This window comes from Helianthus annuus, chromosome 3, assembly GCF_002127325.2.
Source record: "Helianthus annuus cultivar XRQ/B chromosome 3, HanXRQr2.0-SUNRISE, whole genome shotgun sequence".
NCBI lineage: Eukaryota > Viridiplantae > Streptophyta > Magnoliopsida > Asterales > Asteraceae > Helianthus > Helianthus annuus.
Window position 1 is genome coordinate 105,798,813 of NC_035435.2, and position 19,321 is coordinate 105,818,133.

General features: G+C 38.4%; 1 long non-coding RNA gene across 18 annotated transcripts; it reads right to left on the reverse strand.

Annotated features, from left to right (window-relative positions):
* Positions 1 to 12,476: 12,476 nt before the first annotated feature.
* On the reverse strand, positions 12,477 to 17,342 carry LOC110885172. Of its 18 annotated transcripts, none has more exons than XR_002561919.2 (12): positions 16,839 to 17,319; positions 16,623 to 16,750; positions 16,218 to 16,413; positions 16,071 to 16,151; positions 15,841 to 15,980; positions 15,657 to 15,756; positions 15,014 to 15,116; positions 14,810 to 14,903; positions 13,525 to 13,694; positions 13,079 to 13,304; positions 12,857 to 12,973; positions 12,477 to 12,767 (listed from the first exon to the last, which is right to left on the reverse strand). It is a non-coding gene; the product is annotated as an uncharacterized LOC110885172 (long non-coding RNA). The 18 variants fall into 18 exon arrangements; XR_002561917.2 differs by having other exon boundaries at positions 16,071 to 16,159; XR_002561920.2 differs by having other exon boundaries at positions 16,071 to 16,413; positions 16,861 to 17,342.
* Positions 17,343 to 19,321: the final 1,979 nt, after the last annotated feature.

Here is a 19,321-nt window from a genome sequence, read left to right on the forward strand (position 1 = left end):
TGAGATACATAGGTTTTGTGAAAATCGAATTCATGACTTATGTTTTGAGAAAATGTTTAGTCATGAACATTGTAATTTGCTTTGTCTTGTAAATCATTTGAAAAACGATAAGATCAGATGATATGTATAAATAAATGTAAGGTTAAATGATTAACTAAGTAAAAATGAGTTTGTATAAGGTAAGTTGTTTGTAAATAAAATGTCTTGCGAAGAGTATGTTATTTGTGTAAAATGTAATATGTCTATACTGAATTTAATTAGATAACGTTGCGATATGTAATATTATACAAACACTTATATATAGGAAGTACCAGCGGCGTATCCACCATGTTTGTATCATATTACACATGCCTCGTTACTCAAATCATTTATCCAAACCAACCACCAATGAAATTTGTCCATGTATAAATCATTTGTCAAGTGTTATTGTGTAAACCATGTCAAAATGTCCATGTCTAATGTAAATCACCAAATGTGTATATCAAATGTCAAAATGTTTATGTTTAATGTAAATCATATAATGTGTATCCAAAATTATCATGTATGGCATGCGAAATATATCAACTAGGCCATAGGTAAAATGCACAAAAACAGAGTATTGAATTAAACATAGTTTAAGTCAAAGTTATGTTTTGTGGAATAAATGCATGCTATACTGATACAAACATCTATGCCGTATTGTGAAAATGCATACATCCAAGCCATTGTGATTGTGGTAATAGACCTTTAAACAAATTAAAGGTCTATATGTGTTATGTTTATCGAATCCGGTCATTCCTTCCAATCCAAACAAACCCGAGATTTCAGGAATGGGAGTTGTCAAGTCCTATGGTACCACTACCTACTAACGAGCGGCATGATCGGTGTTAATGAATGTACATTGTTTAATTTAAACAAACCAAATGTCATACCAAAATGTAGGCATATGATGAATAAATGTACTAAGTATGCACACAATGTGCATACATAGCATAAAAGGTAATGTAAAATGATGTACTAAGTACGCACACAATGGGCATACATAGCATAAAATGTAATGTAAAATGATGTACTAAGTACGCACACAATGGGTATACAGAGCATAAAATGTAATGTAAAATGATGTACTAAGTACGCACACAATAGGCATACATAGCATAAAAACAATGAAATCATGTACTATAAGTGTACTATTGAACATAACAAGCATATGATATGAAAGCATGAAAGTAACAAGTAGGCACATGTGTTTCACCCCAAAACAGTTTGAAAAACAGTAAAGAGGGGTCTATGTACTCACATAAACACCTTGAAAACATTTAAAAGATGGGGTTCAATGTACTCACTTGAGATTGCTTAGAAGTCATTGAGTAACAACCAAATAATGCTAGAGATCACTGATATCAAACGACACCTAATATAGGTAACTATGTCAATATACCGGACCTAAATCGGAGGAGTGGATAGAATGAGGGTTCGTAAACCAAACGAGTATGGAGACTCGTGTAATACGGTTTAACAAAGCCTACATACTAAAATGAAACCTAACCTAAGTGCTTACGACCCATTACGACCTGTTTAGGTAGCTTATGCTACTTTAACGCGTCGTTCGCGTGAACGCGTTTGGAACGCCTAACTAGCCCTATGATAAGTAAAATATGCCTTAACATGTCTAATATTATTGCCAAATCAGCTTAGATACCAAAAGTTATGTTACATATGCTTAAAATGAATTTTGGCGTAAAAAGGGCATTTTGGTAATTTACCTAAGGCATATAAATTACCTATCACACAATTACTTAAACGAAGCGACCATAAGGTATAACCTCGAAAGGTTATTCCCTATATACTATGGTCACCTAATGTGTTTGATCGGATCCTAATGATCAACCAAATGGGTCGGGTTCGAAAGTATAAGCGATTGTTTAGATCGCTTAACTTACGACCCTATATAAGCACTAAACTAAAAGTGACGAGCTAAGCATGTTAGAACATGCTTAACTAAGTTTAGAAAACAGGGTTCGTATCAAAACAAACGGTTTTGATACTTATGAGTAGTTTGGTTACAAAATACGCAAGAATGCGCATGTTGGCCGAAACTACGACTCGTCACTGAGCCTAGATAACGTGGTAATCAGTAGGTGTAGTCATTAGGGACTATAACCATCGTGATCACGCTCACGTTATGAAGTTCTAATGAACTTCGTGTTGACCATAAGCTGGTCAACGCAAAAGTCAAACATAGTTTGACTTTAGGACTAGAAAGCGATAAAAGAACGAAAGAACACTTACGAAGGGTCCCCGAAAGCTAAACTTGATCCGGAGCTCAGGTATGAAGCAATGGCCTCAACTTAGAGCTTTTAGATCATATTTGTGGGTTTAAAATTAAAATGGGGGGGGGGGGTATTTATAGGATATGAAAGACCATTAGCATCGTTTCTTGAATATCGTGCCTCGATCTTACCCGTACACTTGTCGCAATGTTGTGGTGGCTTATTTTGCCCCCACCATAGGGATTTGACAAGTGGCATTGCCCTTTGGAGGTTTGAAAGGCTGTTACAAGTTGATTAAAAACATTGAATCTGGTCTGGGAGGCTGACGCGGGCCGCGTGAAAGATCACACTGGGCTTACGCAGGCCGCCTGGATGTCCAGATCAGAAAACAAGTTTCAGAAATGACAGTTTAGGTCCCTGTTGTGGTTTAGGGCCATTTCTGACATGTTTAAGGCCCGTTAAGCCATCTTTAAGGCCCTAAAATGATGCTTAAATATTGAGGACATGAAACATGCTCAAAAATATGCCGGATATTGGTTCGTTTGGCCGTACGATCGCGATGTTCGCTTAATTACGACGGAATGCGCATAAGCGCGAAAAACGATCCAAATTGCGCGACGAATGGATTTTTCTCATGCCAAACACTAAGGCAAAATATTAGGATGCTTACATAAATTTTTGGATGTCCGGATGTATTCAGAACGTAAGTTATGCGCGAAAGTGCAAACTTATGCACTTTTTGACACTTTTAGTCCCTGAATGATCCAAAAGTTTATTATAGCATACCGAACCCCTCAAAGCCTATTTCTAAGCTATGTAAAGGATATTTATGGTATGTTTAACTTATGGACATGTTCCGGAATGTCTGTTCTAGTACAAATCGTCATACTTTCACAGTTTGTCAAGTTTAGTCCCTGTAAGCGAATTAACTTGTTTTTGCCATACCAAAGCCTTCAAAACTTATTTCTAAGTTATGTAATGGTTATTTAAGGTATGTTAAGTATATGTTGATGTTCCGGAGTATTTTTCGTATTAAACTGAGTACGTTTACGCACCAGTTTGCGTATAATTCTCCAGAAAGCGATGTAGAGTTTGAAATTGAACAAAAGTCAAAACATGAAAAATGTAAAACATAACCAAACAATCATTGGGATCAAATAACATTGTTTTATTGATAATTGAACTGTTCACAATGATTTCAAGCACAAATGTTACAGTCTCCCCTACTTGTGGAAATTTCGTCCCGAAATTTTTATTTAGAGGAAACTCGTGGAAAAAGATGCGGATACTTCGCCTCCATTTGATCTTCACGTTCCCAATTAAACTCGGGTCCACGTTTAGATTCCCAGCAAACCTTGAACAAAGGAATGCGCTTGCGTTTAAGCCACTTGACTTCACGTTCCATGATTTGCACTGGTTTCTCAACAAATTTCAGTGTTTTATCAACACGAATTTCGTCAAGCGGTATGTGGAGGTTCTCATCAGCTAAACACCTCTTGAGATTGGACACGTGAAAGGTTGGATGAACATTTCCAAGTTCAGGAGGTAACTCAAGTCTGTAGGCAACCTTACCGATTCTTTCGACGATCTTGAATGGTCCAACGTATCTAGGTGCAAGTTTTCCTTTCTTTCCAAACCTGATCACACCTTTCCAAGGTGAGACCTTAAGTAATACTCGATCACCGACTTGAAAATCCAAGGGCTTGCGTTATAGGTCCACGTAACTCTTTTGACGGCTTCTAGCTGTCTGAAGGTTATCATGAACTTTCTTAACCTTATCTGTTGTCTCTAAAATGAGGGCAGGTCCAGTAAGCTAAGCCTCGCCGATCTCATTCCAGCAGACTGGTGAACGACATTTTCGACCATAGAGAGCCTTGAAAGGAGCCATGTTGATGTTGGAGTGATAACTGTTGTTGTAGGAGAATTCAATTAACGGAAGATGTGAATCCCAGCTACCACCAAAATCGATCACACAAGCTCTAAGCATATCCTCCAGTGTCTGGATTGTTCTTTCGGATTGACCATCCATTTGCGGATGATAGGCTGTGCTCATATTAAGTTGGGTCCCCATAGCAGATTGCATGGTTCTCCAAAAATGAGAAGTGAAACGAGCATCTCTGTCAGAAATGATGTTCAAAGGAACACCATGTCAAGCTACAATTTCATCCACATAGATTTTAGCAAGATTGTCAGCCGAAAAATCCTCACGGATTGGCAAGAAATGCGCTAATTTAGTAAGACAATCAACAACTACCCAGATGGCATCGTGACCTTTCTTTGTGCGCGGGAGTTTAGTAATGAGATCCATAGTAATATTTTCCCATTTCCAAACTGGGATCTCTGGTTGCTCCAATAATCCAGAAGGATGCTGATGTTCAGCCTTAACCTTAAGACAAGTAAGGCATTTTGATACATATAAGGCAATGTCTTTCTTCATACCAGGCCACCAATACTGAATACGAAGATCCTTATACATCTTATCTGAGCCAGGATGAATAGAATAACGAGACTTATGGGCTTCATCCATAAGCAAGGTACAAAGATTATCTTGGATTGGGACCCACAAACGGTCCATGAAGTAATACGATCCATTGTCCTTCAGTTCTAGATCAGGTGTTATGTGATAGGGAAATTCCTTATCCATCAAACCTTGTGAAACACAAGATTGTTGAGCCCGAGAAATACGTGCTTGGATATCGGATTGAGCTTGAATAACAGATTGGACACGAACACAATGAAGCTTCGTACGTTCCTTGCGACTCAAAGCATCGGCTACGACATTCGCCTTACCAGGATGGTAGCGAATTTCACAGTCATAGTCGTTTAGAAGCTCAACCCAACGTCGCTGTCTCATGTTGAGTTCTTTCTGATTGAAGATGTGCTGAAGACTTTTGTGGTCCGTGAAAACCACACATTTTGTTCCGTACAAATAGTGTCTCCAGATCTTAAGAGCGAAGACTACTGCACCCAACTCAAGATCATGAGTGGTGTAGTTCTTCTCATGTATCTTCAACTGCCTTGATGCGTATGCTATGACTTTGTTTCTTTGCATCAGGACGCAGCCAAGACCTAATTTAGATGCATCGCAATAAACGACGAAATCATCATTGCCCTCGGGCAAAGTTAGAACAGACGCATCACAAAGTTTTTGTTTCAAAGTCAGAAACGCTTCCTCTTGCTTGAATCCCCAATCAAAGGGTTTGTTCTTCTGAGTTAGTGCAGTTAGAGGAACTGCAATCTTCGAGAAATTTTCAATGAAGTGGCGGTAATAACCCGCTAGACCAAGAAAAGAACGAACTTTAGTAGGAGTAGTAGGCGTATCCCAATCCTTAATCGCACTGATCTTGGAGGGATCTACATGAATACCTTGTTCGTTGACAATATTCTTTAAGCCAAAATTCGCACTTGGAGAATTTGGCGAAAAGTTGCTCTTTCTTTAAGAGTTCCAAAGTAAGACGAAGATGTTGCTCATGATCAGCTCGCGTCTTAGAATATATCAAGATGTCATCAATGAAAACGATGATGAACTTATCCAAATAAGGTTTGCAGACCCTATTCATCAAGTCCATGAAAACAGCAGGAGCATTAGTCAAACCAAATGGCATGACTGTAAACTCATAATGCCCATAACGAGTGCGGAACGCTGTCTTGGGAATATCTTCTTCATGCACACGAAGTTGATGATACCCAGATCGTAGATCAATCTTTGAAAAGTAAGAAGCGCCTTGCAATTGATCAAAGAGATCATCAATGCGAGGTAGGGGATATCGATTCTTGATGGTGAGCTTGTTAATCTCACGATAATCGATACACATCCTAAAAGATCCATCTTTCTTTTTGACAAAAAGAACGGGAGCACCCCAAGGTGAAAAGCTAGGACGGATAAAACCTTTGTCAGAGAGTTCCTGAAGCTGCTTAGACAACTCTTGCATCTCAGACGGTGCAAGACGATATGGAGCTCTGGCAATGAGATTTGCACCAGGTACGAGATCAATACGGAACTCGACTTGGCGTGCTGGGGGTAGACCAGGTAACTCTTCAGGAAGTACCTCAGAATAATCCCGAACAACAGGAATATCTTGAATAGATTTACCCTTGCCCTTATCTGCTACAACATGTGCCAAAAAGGCCACATGGTTCTTTCGCAGATATTTCCGAGCTTTAAAACAAGACATGAGTTTGAGACCACCAGCAGGTTTCTCACCACGAACTTGTAGGATCTCACCTGTCGAAAGTGGCATACGAATGATCTTCTCGAAGCAAACTACCTCTGCATGATGCTTGGCTAACCAATCCATACCCACAATAATGTCGAAGCTTCCAAGTTGCATAGGCGTGAGGTCAATGGGAAAAAGATGGTTGTTAAGGTTCAATTGGCAGTTGCGGAGAACAGAATCAAGAACAATGGGTTCACCACTAGCCACTTCTACTGTCAATGGTTTACCTAGTTTCGTTCTAGACACGCGAAGCAATGGTTCAAAAGATAACGACACAAAACTCTTATTGGCACCCGAATCAAAAAGAACAGATGCTGGCTGATTATTAATAAAGAACGTACCGTTCACCACATTATCATCTGCTTGTGCCTCTTGTGCGTTCATGTTAAAGACTCGACCTCGAGCCTGAGCCTGATTTGGAATCTGATTCTGGTTGGCTAGTCTTGGGAACCGGTTTCTGTAGTGGGTCAGATCCCCACAATTGTAGCACGAACTAGGAGGAAAATGAGGTCGTGCAGCTTGCCCTTGTTGCTCAGCAAGAGGCTGAGCAATTTGTTGGGCTTGGTTCTGAACTGCTTGATTTTGAGCAAAACGACAAACACCAGCAAGATGACCTGACTTCCCACAGTTAGTACAGAAACGGCATGGAAATTGCGGTTGATGGTGACTGTCGCATCTATTGCACAAGGGTGCATTTCCTGCATAAGGTTTCTTCGCTGGAGGCTGTGCGGGTTGGTTGGGAGCTGCCTGGTTAGCTTGGGTAGTGACAGCAAAATTTTGGGAAGCCTTACGCTTCCTTGACCCCCTTGAGGAACCAGAATCCTGTCCCTTCTTGTTTTGACCTTTCTTGCTATCTTCTTTGTCAGCTACCTGCTTCTTACCCTTGTCACCCTTTTTTTGCAGCTTTCCCTTTCGCACCTGCGACTCAGTCAATGTCGCTGCTAACTCGATCGCCTGACGGAGTGTGGTAGGGTTACTACCAGTAATGATGTCTTGTACCGAGTCAGGTAGACCATCGGTGTACCTTTCGATAGCCTTGTCGAGTGGGGCAACCATTGTTGGGCAAAGCAGACTCAACTCCTCAAATCTATCAGTATATGCCCGGTGCTTGCCACTGTCTTGTTTCAAGTCATCAAACTCTTTCTCCAAAGCTCGCTGCTCATGACGAGGACAGAACTCCCTCATCATAAGGGCCCTAAGTTCAGCCCACGTCTGTGCTAGAGCAACTTCTGCACCACGGTCTCTCATTACCCCATTCCACCACGTAAGAGCCCTCTTCTAAAACACACTCGAAGAAAACTCGACCTTGCGATTGTCAGGACACTGCACGTGACGGAAAGTATTCTCAATGCTCTCGAACCACTGAAGAAGCCCAGTTGCTCCCTCAGAACCACTAAACTTGAGTGGTTTAGCCGAGTTAAAATTCTTGAAATTGCATGGAGCATTGTTGTTGTTGTTGGCTTGGTTCCATTGAGCAAAGAGGTTTGGAAGTGCAGCAGCCATTTACTGTGCAATAATTTCTGCCAGTTCGGCATTTGCTACCTGATTGTCGCGTCGAGGAGGCATTCTAAAAGAGGAAAACATGAAAGGAACGAGTGAGACGATTGGATGAAAAGAATGAGATGAAACAATTTCAACAAAAGCAAAGATGGTGGTTATTCGTCCGCATCGCAAAGCAACAAGCGACATACAATGTCTAATCAAAGTAAATGGGTCAAAAAAATAATGTATCGCGAAGACATGCTCGCCTATAAGTGAACACTCACCCCAAGAGTTCCCAGGTAAGAGTGACTGGTCCGATTATGTGGATTTGTACGAACAATCTAGCTTAGACAGAAAACCCAGGGTACAGGCATTCACTCTTCCAGTTTGCACGTGTTCATACTATTAAAAACCCAAAAACCTTGACTAGATTTTTGAAAATTCAAAGGGGTTCAAAACCATATAACAGAGGGTTCAAAACCTAGTAATAAATCATCCTAGAACAGATGATTAATTTTCAAAGCGGATTGGAATCGCTGTTCTCGTTGGGGTTATCACCTAAGGATAGGTGAAGTGTATGTTTTAAAATCTAAACACAAGATAACTTGTGTTAGGGTCCTAGAAAGTTATAGTCTAGGTCAAAGCATTACTAATAACCTAATTCCCTATAACCATTGGCTCTGATACCAACTCTTTTGTCACACCCCGACCACGTGGGACAACCAAGCGTGGCGGAAACGTCGGGGGGTGTTGTAACAGAATTAATTGTTTTACGACCATGGAAATTAAAGTTACATTTTATTTATCAAACAAGCGTGTTACATTGTCTTTAGACAGGATATAAAGAGTTTATAACATAATTAAACTAGTCTATCTTCGTTTTATGTCTCTAAGGCACAGGTTCGCCCTAGTGTCACAATCGTCATCCTAAGCGACAGCTCCTGAAAACACATGTGAAAGTAGGTACGGCAGCATAAAAATGCCCTTGAGATACATAGGTTTTGTGAAAATCGAATTCATGACTTATGTTTTTGAGAAAATGTTTAGTCATGAACCTTGTAATTTGCTTTGTCTTGTAAATCATTTGAAAAACGATAAGATCAGATGATATGTATAAATAAATGTAAGGTTAAATGATTAACTAAGTAAAAATGAGTTTGTATAAGGTAAGTTGTTTGTAAATAAAATGTCTTGCGAAGAGTATGTTATTTGTGTAAAATGTAATATGTCTATACTGAATTTAATTAGATAACGCTGCGATATGTAATATTATACAAACACTTATATATAGGAAATACCAGCGGCGTATCCACCATGTTTGTATCATATTACACACGCCTCGTTACTCAAATCATTTATCCAAACCAACCACCAATGAAATTTGTCCATGTATAAATCAGTTGTCAAGTGTTATTGTCTAAACCATGTCAAAATGTCCATGTCTAATGTAAATCACCAAATGTGTATATCAAATGTCAAAATGTTTATGTTTAATGTAAATCATATAATGTGTATCCAAAAATATCATGTATGGCATGTGAAATATATCAACTAGGCCATAGGTAAAATGTACAAAAACAGGGTATTGAATTAAACATAGTTTAAGTCAAAGTTATGTTTTGTGGAACAAATGCATGCTATACTGATACAAACATCTATGTGGTATTGTGAAAATGCATACATCCAAGCCTTTGTGACTGTGGTAATAGACCTTTAAACAAATTAAAGGTCTATATGTGTTATGTTTATCGAATTCGGTCATTCCTTCCAATCCAAACAAACCCGAGATTTCAGGAATGGGAGTTGTCAAGTCCTATGGTACCACTACCTACTAACGAGCGGCATGATCGGTGTTAATGAATGTATATTGTTTAATTTAAACAAACCAAATGTCATACCAAAATGTAGGCATGTGATGAATAAATGTACTAAGTATGCACACAATGGGCATACATAGCATAAAAGGTAATGTAAAATGATGTACTAAGTACGCACACAATGGGCATACATAGCATAAAATGTAATGTAAAATGATGTACTAAGTACGCACACAATGGGTATACATAGCATAAAATGTAATGTAAAATGATGTACTAAGTACGCACACAATGGGCATACATAGCATAAAAACATTGAAATATAAGTGTACTATTGAACATAACAAGCATATGATATGAAAGCATGAAAGTAACAAGTAGGCACATGTGTTTCACCCCAAAACAGTTTGGAAAACAGTAAAGAGGGGTCTATGTACTCACATAAACACCTTGAAACATTTAAAAGATGGGGTTCAATGTACTCACTTGAGATTGCTTAGAAGTCCTTGAGTAACAACCAAATAATGCTAGAGATCACGGATATCAAACGACACCTAATATAGGTAACTATGTCAATATACCGGACCTAAATCGGAGGAGTGGATAGAATGAGGGTTCGTAAACCAAACGAGTATGGAGACTCGTGTAATACGGTTTAACAAAGCCTACATACTAAAATGAAACCTAACCTAAGTGCTTACGACCCATTACGACCCGTTTAGGTAGCTTATGCTACTTTAACGCGTCGTTCGCGTGAAACGCGTTTGGAACGCCTAACTAGCCCTATGATAAGTAAAATATGCCTTAACATGTCTAATATTATTGCCAAATCAGTTTAGATACCAAAAGTTATGTTACATATGCTTAAAATGAATTTTGGCGTAAAAAGGGCATTTTGGTAATTTACCTAAGGCAAATAAATTACCTATCACACAACTACTTAAACGAAGCGACCATAAGGTATAACCTCGAAAGGTTATTCCCTATATACTATGGTCACCTAATGTGTTTGATCGGATCTTAATGATCGACCAAATGGGTCGGGTTCGAAAGTATAAGCGATTGTTTAGATCGCTTACCTTACGACCCTATATAAGCACTAAACTAAAAGTGACGAGCTAAGCATGTTAGAACATGCTTAACTAAGTTTAGAAAATAGGTTTGGTATCAAAACAAACGGTTTTGATACTTATTAGTAGTTTGGTTACAAAATACGCAAGAATGCGCATGTTTGCCGAAACTACGACTCGTCACTGAGCCTAGATAACGTGGTAATCAGTAGGTGTAGTCATTAGGGACTATAACCATCATGATCACGCTCACGTTATGAAGTTCAAACGAACTTCGTTTTGACAATAAGCTGGTCAACGCAGAAAGTCAAACATAGTTTGACTTTAGGACTAGAAAGCGATAAAAGAACGAAAGAACACTTACGAAGGGTCCCCGAAAGCTAAACTTGATCCAGGAGCTCAGGTATGAAGCAATGGCCTCAACTTAGAGCTTTTAGATCAGATTTGTGGGTTTAAAACAAAAATGGGGGGGGGGGGGTATTTATAGGATATGCAAGACCGTGACGGGTGGTCCGTAGGACAACCCTTAAGTGCTTTAAATAGAATAAAATTCCATACTTTGCCCGGTTAATTGCTCGAACTTGGTAACCACTCTACGTTTGATTATACAGGTGTTAAAGTGCTCAAAATGCGGGTTTTAGGAGGTACGAATGGATGCTAGAAGTTGGGGAGTCAAAGTGTTGAAGAAATCAAGTGTGATAACGGAACAAGAAGAAGCACCATGCTCAGCACCGTAACCTACGGCTACCTGTCGTAGGTTACGGCCCCCATACTTGATAAAAAAGAGCCGCCGTAAAACAGAGTGTAACTGCAGTAAAGGAATAGTGAGTGCCGTAAGCTACGGTACCTGACCGTAGGTTACGGCACCTGGTTGACTGATTTGTGCTTGCTGACTGCCGTAAGCTACGGCAGGCGCCGTAGCTTACGGCTCCGACTGATCTAAAAATGTAACTTCCTCATTTATTAGCCATTAGAGGAGGATTTATGGAGACTTATCATTGGAATCGGTTTTTACCTGATGGTGAACGAATTTGGGGGGTTTCTTGGAGACTCTTTGGTGTGAAGAACAATAGTTAATCATTAGTTTTTATGTTGGTGATTCCTTTGAACATTGAAAACTTGTGTATGATGTTGATTCGAGCCATGTGTGGCTAAACACTTTATGATCATCCCGGATTGAAGGTTTGCTTGAGACATTTTGTGTTTGATTTCCTAATTTCTAGAATAACAATCCTTATCTTTATGATTTGTTTGTTATGGTGTGTGATAATTTGTTAGTAGCTTGTTAATTCACTACAAAAAAAAAATGCCATCTAGTGGCATGCAAAAAGTGCCACAGAAAAACAAGAAAGTGCCACTAAAGAACCTTGTAAGAATGGGCGGCACACAAAAAAAGTGCCACAAGAAGCCCTGACGCTAAAGCCTTTTAGTGGCACTTTTTCAATGTGCCGCACAAAGTTTTTAGGCTTTTAGCGGCACTTTTTTATCTGCCTGTACAAACTTTTGAGCTTTTAGTGACATATATTTTCTACCACAAAAATCACATCAAATTAAATGCCATTGACGTTTATTATATTAATTTTAATTAATTACAATTATCATTTATTTACATTAAAAAATAAAAACAAAATTATAAAATGTAGAAATCATAAAATAATCACTTCAATTAAAAGTTCAATCGATCTTCAAAAGATTCCAAATCTCTAATAAGTGTCGATCTAAGTCTAACGATCAAACAAATAACCCAAATAAACTAACAAGTGTATGAATAAAAACTCAAAACTTCATTGTGTTCATGAATCTCTCACAATCTTCATGCGAGTTAAATAATCATCGTGTTAACGTTTTCTTAGTAGTCATACTTCCGCTTCATAGTTTCCAGCACTTACTACTTATTGCCGCTACATCAGCCAACCGACTATACTCAACCTGAAATTTCACAATTCATGTTAAATTGATTAGATCTGATAACCATTGCTATCAAAGATGTAATAGCAGTTAATAAAAGGCAAACTTACTTCTTTTGACATCACCATAATGTCCTCTCGATCTTCACGTTGATATCCTGTCAAACATATAACTAGTGACGTTGCACCTGGAATCCCATTCAAATATCTCATTGGTACGTACATTACCTGATAAAAATACAAATGCACATACTTGGTTACAAACCAGTAACTCAGTCCAGTCCTGAATAGATTCATAATGTAACCTAAAACCAATCGGATTTGCGTACAGACCGAGGTTGTATCCACAGGCGCTCCGACATCAAAACTGTGATCAACCCACAGACTAGAGACTAATATCTTCCCATCTTGTCTGGCAGCAACACATAGGGGATCATCCTACAAAAACAAAACACAGATAATCCTCCATATATGTAATGCCTGTGGATTCCAATTTGTGTAAAAAATGATGACTGTATCTGTAGCTTGAAGATTCACTCCAACACCTCCGGCGCGAATGCTAGGGATCACAAGGACATATGCTCAGCGTAATTACAAACATACAACAAGATGCCATAAATTAAAAAAAAAACATAAATCAATAACAAAATATGAAATATGAGAAATAAATTAAATAAAAAACATAAATTTAATAACAAAAAGTGAAATATGAGAAATAAATTAAAAGATTTATGATCATCACTCTAGAGAATCTTCAACTAACAAAAAATGCCAATCACCTGAGCAGGAATATGAAAAATGGTGATCCTGGATTGTTAGACTGATCAATTAAGGCCCCACGGTCTCCACCAGATGTATGTCCATCTAAGCGAAGGTACTTGTACTTTTTCCAGTACAAATAATCCTCCATAACATCAAGCAGCCTAGTCGTTGTTAAAAATAGAAGAATCTGCACATAGGACTAATAATATAAGTATCTAAAAACAGAAGGTTGGCTGACATATTTCAAGCGCCTCTACTAAAAGTATAATTTTGTTTCTACTCCCACACCCAACCAACTATTGCAGCTAAAGCTATGAAAATTTGAAAGCAAAAGAACAAAAAAAATCAAGCATTCAGCTAACATGTACCAACTCTAAACATCCTATCTACATTTGGGTTTCCTTTCATCAAAACTCGGTTGCAGCTAGGCTTTCAACTTCGTTGATTAAAACAAAAAAACTAGAAAATGGGTTTTAACTTCCAAGTTATGCAACTCAAAAGTAAGACAAGACTAGAAATTGGTCGTATGACACCCCTAGCCCAGTAAAATGGTATATATGTGACTTAACAAAGTGTTTGATTATAGTTATGGTGTCTATAACACTGTACATTATGCTGAATTTTTTTTTGACGCTAAAATTGTATAATTTTGCACTCATCCCTAAAGGCCAGCCGAAAAGTTGTTTATGTAAACAAACAATCTACCAGATGTTGAACTACTCTCACACATAGATTGGTTCATAACAAGTGTTTCGACATGCAAACATAGTGCTTGCAATACGTATTGCACACCCTTAAACAAAAAGTAAAGCGTCTACTCTTCCAATGAATGCATGGGAACTATGTAAATGAAGTAATGAAAAACAAGATGCAGAATAGAGCCCTAGCCTAGCAAGGTAACTCTTTTCCCAGTTTTTCCTTTAAAACTCAATTCAAATTACGCATCAGCGGCTTCCCCTCGAGCAGGATGCTTATAAAGACTAAAACTTTTATACAATGCGGATAAGAAACATTCTAAATTTCAAACCTATCTGATTATTATAAAATCAAATTGCAACATTTCTCTGATACTTAGAGATCTAACCTACAAATGCTATCAATATAACTAAACTCTGCCGCAAATAAAATCGACTTGCCATCAACATGATCCGCCATCAACTCAAAGCCGTAAAATTCATCCGGGTGCACTAATTCATAAAGCGTACAGCCACATACATACCTCTATTTTTTAAAATTAACTAAACTATACTCACTCAATAATTTACTCTAATGCCAATAAAAAAAGTGTATAACAATACATACCTCTGTTTTTAAGATCTGGAGATATGTTGAATCTCTACACCCACACACAGACTTCTTGAAGTAAATAATTTTATACTTGTACATATCCTAAAAACTTGAATGAATTCAAAAGTTACTATAACTATAACATAGCAACAAAGAAGAGAGCTTTAAGCTAAAAATAAATATGATTAAATGACTTTATAAAATCGTGACATGTCAAACCTTAAATCGTTTGCTCATAAAGCAAATATCCTGGCCATATGTAAAACATGCTTAAACGACTCCATTGCAAAGCTTTAAGCAGCCATTTTGGAAATTTAGAGACCTTGATTAGGTAAAATCAAAATAAGTTTAGTAAGCTACAAGAAATGTGTGAAAAAAACTTAAAAACAATCATCTATATTTTAAACACAACAAATGCAGTGAAATATAAAAACTAGTTTTGAAATTTCAATATTGTAGTTGCATCTATTACGATAGATTAAACAGGCCTAATTCTATAGAAGAACTAAAAAGCTTTATGCAGATAGGAGGCTTTAGACTGCAGGGAGTGGAGGAGTTGGTTGGGCGGGGGAAACCCTTCAACGCCAGCTGCTCCACTCCGGGAGGGGCTTGGGCATGGCTTTGCCCCTTTGGGGTGGGTATTCAGCCTGGCGTGGGGTGGGGTGGGGGGGGCAGGGTGACTTGGCTGGCTTTGGTTGGCTACTTTAATTAAAAAAAATCACATGGCTGGCCACGCCACACCACACCCCTTATTTTTCACCATAAGCTTGTTGATCCCACCCTCTCCACGTGTCGAGCAATGCCCCCAACCCAAGCTCCTCCACTCCCCGTAGTCTTACTTTGGCTAAAGAAAGAATAGCACCTGAAAGAATCCACAAATCAAATCTGAAGCCACAAATTTAGTCTGTAGTCATAAATTCGGCTTTCTTATCTTCAGCTTCTTCGAAACCAATACAATCAAGCTGCTAATATACAATTAAATAAAAAATATATCCACCAATCATTAAAGAGATAACTACACATATAGGAAATGACAAATTACCCACCAATCAGCAAAAAAGTTATCTCGCGTCTTTTCATCTCCTCCATCTGGAACTTCTGTAGTATGTTTTGGCAATTACTTCCAGCAAATGGGCATCTCATCTATTTCACAATCAAGTTCACTTTTGGGGACAAAGGCAGCAACCTGTAGTGCATTAACAATCACTAGCAGAATATAAAAAGGTTTGGAAACGCTTGCATACAAAAAATGATGTCATTCTTTTAGAGACATCACCTAATAATCCTAAAAAAGAACTATTAGAGCCATCATTTACACTCTCCACAACATCAGCTGGACCACTTCTGATAATAGAATCTACAACACTGGTGAAACTATGAGATTTGAGAACATTTCTTTTGTATTAGTATTTCAAAAACATACTTCAAAATAGATTTTGGACTGCTGCAAAAAGGGGATTCTATAACCAACTTCTTCTCCAATTGTGACATCCATTTCCTCTACAACTAGGCTGGAAACAGACATTTCAGCCACCTACGAGGTTGGTGCAATCCGCCATGAACTTGTTACGTTTATCTACGCTCTCTAACTCTACGGCTTTGAGCACAAATTGAGGAATCTGTTTTTTTCACAATTCAATCAAAAACTCAACAATCTTTATAGCAAACATAATAGCATAATATTTCACAGATACCAGCAAACAAAAACACTAAAAACTGATTCAATTACTCACTATAAACATACTCATATCCAAAATTAATATACAAATCTCTAATTGAAGCAACAATCATGATAAAACTAGAGTTACAATCGAGGCATTGGACTAACCTTAGTGGCTTTACCATTACATCCTCACCGACCAAAACTAGGGCTTGATTCTCTTTAAGTGCTTTAAGAAACTCCTCTTTCTGCTCTGAATATGGTAAGTTTTTCTCTTCTCCAAAATAACGTAGATTCTACATGCTCACAATCCGAAGATAAAATTACCCAAACAAAATAGAGACATCAAAACAAAGCTAATAACATAATGATGAACAAACTTACAAACCAATGAAAGAACGTGTACCAAATCGAACATAAAATTAGCGACTGGCCTTTGTATTCCTTTTCTTTTTGTTGAACACCTGATCGACCAACAAATCAAAAAAATTATACTTATAAAAATATTGAAGCGCAAACCAGATTGTTCAATTGCTTGCGAGCCAATAGCGTGGGCCTGTGGTTGTGTGAGTGCCGATTGTCGAATGATTGCCTAGCCCAACGGCCACCATTAATTCTTTAATTGAATTGAAATTTGGTGAAGAACAGATTTAGGGCTCCAAATGGAATCAGGGTTTGGGGAAAAAACTTGAATTCAAATTCGTAACTGTAGTATATGTTCATCAGTAAACATCAAAAGAAAAACCTTGAACTGAAATCTGGATTGGTAGGAATATTTTGGGAGGGAATATTTTGGTAAAATTTGAAGGCGATACGAAATTTCTAGAGGGAATGAAATTTGGGAGTGAAAATAACTGATTGCATAAGTTACAAATGAATGTTTTGGGTGAAGTTTTCAGTGGCACAAAACGTAAATACCATTAAAACTAAGTGCCGTTAAAAACATAAAATAGTGGCAAAAAAACTAAATGCCGTAAAAAGTGTGTGGTAAGTAAATATGGAATACACAAACTGCCACTAAAAACCTAAATTAGTGGCATAAAAATTAAATGCCATTAAAAGTGTATGCCACTAAATGGCTTTTTTTTGTAGTGATTCTTATGTTAATCCAGTTTGAAACCATACGTTCTTGGTGCCGTTGGCAATTGAGATAGATATCATGGGTAGAATTAGGATTGGGTAAGGGTTGATTGATCATCGGGTAACAACCTCACGTTCTAGGAATCTGAGTACTTAGTTCCCTTTCATCACTGCAAGTAATCACACATGAGCTATGTCTATGTAGTTCTTTCTAGTGGAATGATAATATGAATGTCGAAACAAACCGGAGATCTAGGATGGTCATTTGTCTCTAATTTGCTTACAACCAAACTTTTCTCATGCAATTTAATTAGTTTAATTTAGTCTAAAACCAATTCACTCACATAAACTCTTGAATTTTATTTCTCTTGTAATTAGATTAATTTAGTTAAATTAGATAAACTTTCAAATAACACATATTCCACAAACTCCCTGTGTTCGATACCCACTTGCCACTATCTATATAGTTGTTATTGGGATTAAATTTGATTGTGACCACGACATCACGTCAAATTTTGGCGCCGTTGCCGGGGAGTAGTGCGCAACGTGTGTTATTTTTTCTTTTCTTAAGTTTGTTATTTTTCTGGTTTACGCGAGGTGTGTTAGTGTGCAGGTATTTACAGGTGCATGCGTACTAGAAGCTCTCACAAGCTTTCACCATTAGCATTTGATCCGGAAATTGAACGAACTTTGCGAGCAAATAGGATTTTGTTAAGGGAAAACACAATGAGCGGTTCACCAACAACACCAATCACACCGATTACACCACTTCGATACATGGATCCACCACCACCACCCACTACGGGTGAATCCACCTCATCATTTATACCAACATCCACTCAACCTTCACCAAATACCACCATTCCACCAAATACTACCGAACCCACCATAATTCAAAATGTCACATCAACCAACACCACACAACCCATTACTACCCAATAAGAACCAACCATCACATTTAACCCTTCCACTACTATACCACCATTATCCCATTTCTTCCCGGGTGCGGGTCCGTCATATTCAAGCCATACCATAGCACCAATTTCGTCCATTGTCCATGCTACACCGTTTCGACCATCAAACCAGTCGGGTTTCCAATACTCGACTCTTCCATTTGGGCAATCGTCGGGAATTCAAGGAGATGGGTATGATGAAGGATTTGAGGAGTTCGAGGGTTATGATGAAGATGGGTATGCTTATGGGGGTTATGGTGATCAAGGAGAATTCGGTTATGTGCAAAGTCAATCTCAAGGGATGGCAAGTGCCGGTGGAATGCCACAACAACAACAACTCATAACACAAAACATTCGGCCAAGACCACAAGGGCCACAAATGCGACGCCCTATACCATTGCAACAAGTCTGGCCGCAAAACATGCAACCACAATTCCAAAGACCACCTAAACGCCCACCGATGCCACAACAACAGTTTCAACAACCTATTGCACCACAAGGGCAAGTACCAAGGCCAATGGGTCCTATTCCTCCAAGAGGTAGGTTCGGTGTACCAAGGAGACATCTTAGAGAAAATGTGAGGGGCATCGAAGCGCATTTTAGGCCGGTAATCACTCATAACCCTTCACCGGTAGTTATTCCTCACAATGATCAAGGAAGGACATTTGAAGTGAGGACCAACTCTTTGCAAAGTTTGCCAAAATATAAGGGGTTAGCAACGGAGGAGCCTTACTTTCATTGGAGGCTTATGACTCGATTTGTAACACTCTTGGGATTCAAGGGTTCTCAGCCGATGATATTAAATTGGTATTATTCCAATTTTCTTTGGAAGAT